The sequence below is a fragment of the Pteropus vampyrus genome, unplaced genomic scaffold, assembly GCF_000151845.1.
Source record: "Pteropus vampyrus isolate Shadow unplaced genomic scaffold, Pvam_2.0 Scaffold156, whole genome shotgun sequence".
Taxonomy (NCBI): domain Eukaryota; kingdom Metazoa; phylum Chordata; class Mammalia; order Chiroptera; family Pteropodidae; genus Pteropus; species Pteropus vampyrus.
Genome location: NW_011888937.1, coordinates 2323094 through 2330372, shown reverse-complemented (window position 1 = coordinate 2330372; position 7279 = coordinate 2323094). Strand labels below are relative to the sequence as shown.

The 7279-nt window shown below is 37.6% G+C and overlaps 1 pseudogene; it reads left to right on the top strand.

Annotated features, from left to right (window-relative positions):
* Positions 1-1339: 1339 nt before the first annotated feature.
* On the top strand, positions 1340-1461 carry LOC111745504 (annotated as a pseudogene).
* Positions 1462-7279: the final 5818 nt, after the last annotated feature.

Here is a 7279-nt window from a genome sequence, read left to right as displayed (position 1 = left end):
GGAAAACCCATCAAATTATCATCAGACTTCTCAGCACAAACCCTACAAGCCAGAAAGGAGTGGAATCCAATATTCAAACTATTAAATGAAAAGAAGTACCAGCCAAGAATAATGTAGCCAGCTAAGCTCTCCTTTAGATATGAAGTAGAAATTAATACCTTTCTAGACATACAAAAATTGAGGGAATTCTCCACTATGAGGCCTGCATTACGGGAAATACTGAAATAGGTCAGCTCGCCTAAAACAAAATGACAAAAAAAAAAGAAAAACATAATTAGGAGTAAAGTGACTAGCAGGCTGATAAAATCAGACGAGTGCAACCCTTACTAGGAACAGAGCATTATAAGCTTAAAATAAGAAGAGATTTGCCATAGCAAGATAGTAATGAACGTTCAGCATACATAGTGACAAACTGAGACAATGATTGAAAAGTCGATTCAAAGATCCAAATTCGCAAAGGGGAGTGGAGATAAGGCATGTGCAGAAGAAAAGGGACAACTGTATATATATTACTATCCTTTACATATTCAGAACAAAATAGATCTGAGTGAGCAATTAACTCAACATACCATTCTCTGACTAAGCTACTTTGGGAGTTTCCCTTACTCTTTTCAAGAACAGTGACTATAAGCATCCAGTGAAGAGAGAGAGACCGAAATATCTCTGAAGAAGTCTACGCTAGATGACTAGGTCAGCATACCTGAAATATAAAGAACATTTGAGAAGTTTGTAATGATTTTCATCTGAAATATTTAGATTGTTGAGTTTATAATTTTTATAAACATAGGTTTTCATGTTTAAAACTTGTTTTGAGGGAGAAAATCCCTTTATCTTTGTTTAAAAGTAATTAAACATTGCTTAATTGTACTTGTGTAGTATTAACAGCTACATTATACAGTAAATGTGATGGGAAAATCCAGTTTGGAAATTTTGAACTTCTTTTCCAGACATTAGTTGTAACATATTTTCAATTATGTGTATGTTAATATGTAATAGATAGAAGGAAAAAGTTACATTTTTAAAACTGCTACTTATATAAACTTTCCCTCTTTTCCCAAATATTGTGGCTTTTGTGCAGTTTTTTACAAATCTTGGATTTATCAGACTATCTTTTCAGTTTGTGAGTTTTGTAGAAGTTATGCATTTTTATGGTAGATAAAACGTTACTTCCATGCAAGTACTCGCTCCCTTCTATCCAGTTAATCTCACAGTCTATACTCTGCTACATTATACTGCTTTGTAACAATATGTGGTCTGTACGCTTTTTTGTATGACAACTAGATAGCCAACTGACATTGAATTGACAATTCTACAAGATAGGAAACTCGTGTTAACTTTTGTCTACAGCCATGCCGCCCCCCTGAACAAGCCCGATCCCATCTGATCTTGGAAGCTAAGCAGGGTTGGACCTGGTTAGTACTTGAATGAGAGACTACCTAGGAAGACCTGGTGCTGTAGGCATAAAAAGTAAAAAAAAAAAATAAGGGACTGTAAGCTGACAAGGTCCTTGCAATCTGTGAGGTCAACCAAGGGTTGCTGCGCCTAAAACAAAAAGAAAATTTCTATCAAAAAAATAAACAGTGACTTAAGAATTAATGAAATTTCTAAGTGGAGTCTCACAAAGTTTCCTCAAGTGGTGTAGGCACTTGTCAGTATCAATTTCATATGTACCAAGAAGATTTTGATCAGTTACCATCTCAGAGTAAAGTACAACTTTATTATTCTCCCTCTATTAAGGGTCACAGAAGGCAGAGTAGTGGATGTGGAGGCCTTGCATCTCATGCTTGTTGGGTGAGGTGTGCTAAGAAATCAGCTAAAAGAAAAACGTACTTACCCAAGGGTGAGGGCTTGGGCACTCTCACTCTCACTGGCTCCAACAACTCCCTCTTCCTCACCTCTCACAATCAACAGGGCTTTTGTCTCTGCTTCTAAAATGGCTCTCAAATTCATCTGTCTTTTGCACATTGCCTAATAGTCCTTCTAAGAAACTGTATTAACCTCTTGTTTGGCTACTCCTAGCTCCAATTTATATCATACTCTGCTGCCTAGTCAATCCTCCTGAAGCACACTCAAAACCACTCAATATCCCCTTTCGATCTGTATGCAAGCTCCTTAACCCAGCACATAAGGTCTTCTAAGTCCTAGCCTTAATCTCTCAACTCTATTTCCTGCTCTCATTCTAGTTCTTATCCAAAGCCATGTACTTCCCCTGTCCACACTGTACCCTTGGGACTCTCCCTCTGTCATTCCCTTTCCTGGAAGTGCTCCTCTAATTCTTACTTTCTAATTCCCAGATACTATGCTTAGATCCAATCAAACTCTGGCTCAACCATGAAGTATTCCCTGATCCTCTGTCCTGGGACTGCTCACATTTCATTCTGTGCTCTCTTAGCAACCAGCTTACATTTTTCATCTAGTCTCAGTCACACTATCCTTTATTTTATTGTTCACTAGATTGTGAAGTTAGAGAATGTAAAATTATTATCTGGTATAACTTCTGTCATGGCATGAATAAATGCTTGACACATGATACTAATAATAATAAAGACTGAATGATTCAACATGCTGCTCTGGCTTTCCCATTTTTACTACCTGGGTCTTCATTTACAAAGGTCTTCTGGTATGATGGTTAAGAGTTCAGCTTTTGAGAGTCAAACTATCTGGATTTGAATCTTGGCTCTGTCTCCTAATATTTCTGTGATCTTAGGCAAATTACTTCATGAGGATGCTAATATTAGCCTTGCATGGTCACCACAGAATTAAATGAGTTGATATGAGTAAAGTATTTAGAACAGTGCCTGGTATACTGTATACAGTGCCTGGTATATTCAATAAAGATTAGCAAGTTCATTTAGCTAAACTCTCTCTCAAACCTATGATCACTAAAGAAGAAAGCACAGGGTAGTAAGTTGTGCAAAGCTTTTGTTCAGAATGAGCCAGAGAGAGAAAGGCTCTGGAGCAGAAAGAGCCTGGCAGACTCTGCAGCCCAGGAAGATGGCAAGCCAGGATGAGGAGTCTACTAAGACAGAAATGAGCAGGGAGGTCCAGAGTTCTAGATGAGCAGAAATCAGAGACCAGGAGGTCAGGGTCTGCGAAACAAATGCCATGAACAGAGTGTAAAATGCCTAGTCCCGGGACAGATGTGCTTTACTGTCTCTCCAACTGTAGCACTGCAATTTATTACTATGGAAATATATTAACATTTGGAGTTGAAACTGGGAGAAAACTGAACAGAGGAGGCACCAAAGAAGTGTGTGCAGAAGCACAAAATGGATATGACCGTCTGCAGGAGGATCAAGCTGTATGCATTAATACAAATGGTGCAATTTTTGTAAATGGAAAACAAATGACCAATCGGTTGCCCACAATTACTTCCTGGGAAAGAGAGTCAACAGAACTGTCCTATTTGACATTAAAACTGTGATTCTAGGAATCACCAATAATAATGAAGGCAGAACCTTCAAGCTTCGAATAACTATTAGCTCCAATAACAGCAAAGTGGTCGTTGATTTGTTACTTGATTAATCATGGGGTTCTCTTGATTTGGGGTGCTCAGTTTTCTATCTTGGATGGAAAACACTAGTGGTTTAGATTTTTAGATGACTGGCTTTGTTTTGCAGGGGTTTAGCACAGCTGTTCTCATTCCAGTTTAGTTGTAATTGATAAAAATAGTTGGATTCATCTCTCAGGCTATGAGAAATGGAAAATGTTTACTGGGTTCATTTTGAAATATTTTAGCAATAAAATACTTGAATGTTGTAGGCGTAAAAAATAAAAAATAAGGGATTGTAAGCTGACAAGTTCCTTGCAAACTGTGAGGTCAACCAAGGGTTGCCTCGCCTTAAAAAAAAAAATAGAAAAGAAAGAAAGAAAAAGAAATAGTATGCACAGAAGTGTCAGCCATTTCACATGTAAATAATATTCACATGTACATATCCAACCTCAGTGACATGCTTATACTATTTGTAAGATAGCATTTGCAGTCCAGTTTAATGTCAGAGCAAATTTTTGACCTAGTTTTTGAAAATGTAAATTTGCGTTAAATATTTGAAGGATTTATTTAGTGTATAAAAATGATGCTCTTAGCTTGCTATACAACCCTACAGGTTTTTCTTTTCATTGCGAACTTGGTTTTGTCTTTACCAATACAAAAAATGATTGGAAAAACATATTTTGAATTTTTTATAATTTATTTGGGGATTCAAATTAAATGTTAGATAATCATGATCTTTTTTCTTGCCTCCATTTGGTTAAGGATTATTAATGAGATGTGTTAGAATATAAATGCCTTGTCCAGCAGTCTGAACAAAATAAAAAGCTTAAAGAAATTAAGGGAGGCGGGGCAGGATGGGGGAAAGCTGCTTGATACACAGACCTTCCAGCTCCCAGCCCTGTCCTTTGCCTCTGGCCTCTACCCACTTGCTTACTCTCTTTTTCTCTGTCCCTCTCTCTGCCTTCTACCTGATATGGGCTGCTTTCAAATTATGACCTTACCTATCCATGCTAAAGGAGGTTACAAACTACATTTGTAATGGAGGAATATTAAAGTGATCAAGTCTTAGGTACTAGCAGTCTGAGTGAGACAGAAAAATGTGACACACAATGAAGAACAGTGCTAAGCACTTTGAGAAATATAAAAGTGTCACTAGTCAAGATATTGCCCAGCCCTCATTCTGGTTTGAAAGTGCTAATTTATTTGAAATAGTACTACTAATACAAAATAATGTGTTTAAAGGCAATTTATGTGTTCTGAGCTATAAATGCTTCAAGGATTCAAAATAAAAGTGGTTCAGTGATGACTTTAGTGATCAAGGAAGGTCGCTTTGAAAGTTGAGTGGTCCCTAAGGACTGATATGATTTGGCTAAGCAGCGGAACATAGATGATCGCATGAGGCACAGTAGAAAAAAAGTTATACAAAGAGAAATAAATGTATACAGCACATTTATGTGAAGACAAGCTTGCCTAGAGTGGGCAGTGTGAGGTTTTAAGGCCAAGTAGCTCTATATTGAGGAGGGCTTTAAATACCAAAGAGAAAAATTGAAGCATGTAGGTGGGAAATAAGGAAACTCCCTGTGGGATTTTATTCATTTGTTTGCATTGTTGCTTTTAAAGCGGGATTATGATATATACAATAGATACTTCAATAATATTATTCTGGACCAGTGTGTAAACATCTGCCCAATGGGTATAGTGGTATTTCCTCAGATTACAGGATCATAGCATAACAGAGTTGAGAAGGAATTAAATATCACTTGGTTCATGAATTGTAAACAAGTGGCCCATGAGCAGAATATTGTCCATAGACATTTCGTGTGACCTTAAGAGTGATTAAAAAATTTGAACCAATTTTTAAACATTAAGAGATTACATGTGAAATTCTGGATTTGTGGATTTGCCTAATAAAATCATGTTAGGTGCATTACTATTACATCTGTGCATGCAAATAATGTGCTATGGCAGAGCGGCTGCCTTCTTTGGATAGGGCGTGACTTCCAGGTTGACACGGTACCCAGCCAGGAACTCTTATTGGTCAGAGTAGGCACTATAAACCTTGGTGACAAATAAACATGGGCATTTTAGTGCTTAAATCTATAAAAGATTATTTCATGTTCTGTTAAATTCTAGTGTGAGGCAGACACTCTCCTTCTGCTTATAGGTATGACATGAAGAACATTTAGCTTCTAAGGCACTGTAGAGGAAAGAGAAATGGAGGAAAGATACTGAATCCTAAATGACTGGTTCAGAAGCTACACCTACCGTCTCTGCTCACAGTCTATTGGCCAAACTAGCATATGGCTCCAAACTATCTGCAAGGGAGGCCAGGGATTGTAGGTGGAGAAAATGAACTATTAAGAGTAAGTCAGCATAGAAGAAAATGTGTATTGTAGGAAACTCAAATGAATTTAAAATGTAGAATCGGAGTTGATGGCAGGAAGCCATCCGAATTACCCCTTTGGTAGTTGAAAATATAAAACTTCTCAGGAGTGAAGCCAAAATAGAGAGATATTGGAAAGTACTAGTTTAAAGAGGATAAGTGAAACATGCAAATGAGTGATGCCAAAATAGAGATACTTGAAAGTATTAGCTTAAAGGGGGTAAGTGAGATATAAAAAGAATAAAGCCTTAGATAAATTTTCAATTTAATAGCTGGGAGGACATTTTGATGACTGAGAAAACAAATTCATTGTACTTGTATCTTTTGATTAAAGCACTAAACCCATCTCAGTTTCCTTAAGGAGGCTTTAGGCATTCAAAATTCATTAATATGTGGGGGCCTGCGTGACGAAACAACTGCAGAAGTAACCAAGGGAGTATTTGTTGAAATTAGATGCCAAGGGTTGATATGCCTGTGTTATTGCAGATACAGGCATTCTAAAACTGACCGGAGCCTTAGTCACTATTCTGACCTCAGACATAGAAGTTCATAACAGTAAAGTGAACCACTGAAAAGGCCCTATTTCTGGAGTGTTTTAATCACTTCATCTTCACCCTGTTGGTGAAAAACAGATTTTTACCTTGGGTTATGGAGCTAGACAAACACACAATTGACATTGAACAGATAGATATTGACAGCAATTTTTTAGTCATATGTACTCACAGTGGGGAGACGAGTATACCACATACCATGCAGGACAACAAGAGGTTGCAATGGGAGCAGAGTGACCAAGTGAGGCAGTGGGAGCCAGGCTTTGTAGTTTCAAGAGGATAGAGTGATTCCTGGTTTCCACGGGAGAATGTGGTTGGTTCCTCTGAATAATTCCTCAGGCTTGCAGGGAACTGAAGCAGGGACGGTGCCTGGACCCCATGATAACGAGGGTTGTTTAACTCTCAAATCTTATTCCCAGGATCAGAGTGGGGAGGTCAATTTGTGATTAGGCCATGTGAGATACTCCTGCTTTACCCCAAATGTCAAGGAACACATAAATTTGAGCCTTAATTTGAGGCCTTACTTCATATGAAGACTACAGGCTATTAACAAGAAAGTTTAAAAACAAAACAAACAAACAAACAAACAAACAAAAACACTTACAGATGGTTAAGAATAGTGCTGCAGAAGGAAAAGACTATGGCAGACACAAAATAGACATTTGAGAAGCCTAGTGATGAAAGGGAGGAAAAAAAGGATGGCAGAAGTAAAAACCTGGGGAAGAAATCCCCTCTCCAACTTTTCACAGGAACAGTAATAGCACGTCTTTCTTTACCTACTTGCTCTGTGTCAGGAAGTGACATATTTTCTATAAATTATTTTATTTAAATTAGCTACAAAACTGTAAAGTG